Source organism: Octopus bimaculoides, chromosome 18, assembly GCF_001194135.2.
Source record: "Octopus bimaculoides isolate UCB-OBI-ISO-001 chromosome 18, ASM119413v2, whole genome shotgun sequence".
NCBI classification, from domain to species: domain Eukaryota; kingdom Metazoa; phylum Mollusca; class Cephalopoda; order Octopoda; family Octopodidae; genus Octopus; species Octopus bimaculoides.
This window is the reverse complement of record NC_068998.1, coordinates 48778050-48779460: the sequence shown is the minus strand read 5'-3', so window position 1 is coordinate 48779460 and position 1411 is coordinate 48778050.

Below are 1411 nucleotides of genomic sequence, written 5' to 3'. Positions count from 1 at the left end.
GTGGCTGTGTGGTAATTAGCTTGCTTACCAACCACATGGTTCCGGGTTCAGTCCCACTGCGTGGAACCGTGGGCAAGTGTCTTCTACTATAGCCACGGGCCGACCAAAGCCTTGTGAGTGGATTAGGTAGACGGAAACTGAAAGAAGCCCGTCATATATATTTATATATATATATATATATATATATATATGTGTGTGTGTGTGTGTGTGTATGTATGTATGTGTATATATGTATGTATGCATGTGTGTGTGTGCATGAGTGTTTGTGTCTCTTTGTCTTTATGTCGCATAGTTGTTGTAAACGAATGTCATTATTTCCAATATTCTGCAAAAACATGTCTGGCCATTGGGTAAATCATTACCTTGCTTGGAAACTGGTATGGGTTTGGTGACAGAAAAGGTCACCCCCAGCCATGAAAAATCCCCTTCAATACACTCCGTCCAACCCATGCAAGCATGGTTAAAGTGCACATCAAAACAATGATGATGATAATGATGATGATGATGACAATGATGATGATGATGACAATGATGATGATGATGACAATGATGATGATGATGACGACAACCATGATGGTGGTGGTGGTGGTTGTGGTAGTGGTTGCAGTGGTGGCGGCAACTATGACGACGACAACGACGATGACAATGTTGCTGATGTACAACATTAATACTAATCAAAAAAAAAAAAAGAACTAGAAGAAACTTGATGATTTATCTTAATCTCTTAATGCTAGTCACATTTATGCTATTGTCATTGTGTTATCTAATCAGGGATTGATTCATAAACTTGTTCTGTCACACTTAAGATTGGTTTCTATAAAACTCAGGAAGCTTTCTCATAATATGAATTTTCCTGCTCTGAATCAGTTGTGAGACAGATTTTTGCTTTTAATCTTGATACTAAACTTTGCTTCCTTTCATGCAATGTGTCTTTTAATATCTCTATACCAAGATATTGATCAGTCTCAATTATTGATTAACTGACTGGTTTAACAATATTATTATCAACCAGTTTTCCTAGTTATTCTCTCATTGTATCATTCTCCAACACAGAATTATATACTTATTATTTACACTCTGCTATATGGTTATTTATTTTACCCATGCAGCGACATTGAAAACGTCAATGCAGCATCATGTGAAAGCACCTGTGTGGTGTCATATAAAAGTGGCCATGTGGTACCATGTAAAAGCACCTGTGTGCTGTCACATAAAAGTTCCCCATGTGGTACCATGTAAAGGCACATGTGTCCATGTGGTACCATGTAAAGGCACCTGTGTCCATGTGGTACCATGTGAAAGCACCTGCGTGGTGTCACATAAAAGTGTCCATGTGGTACCATGTAAAAGCACCTGTGTGGTGTCACATAAAAGTGCCCATGTGGTACTATGTAAAAGCACCTGTGTGGTG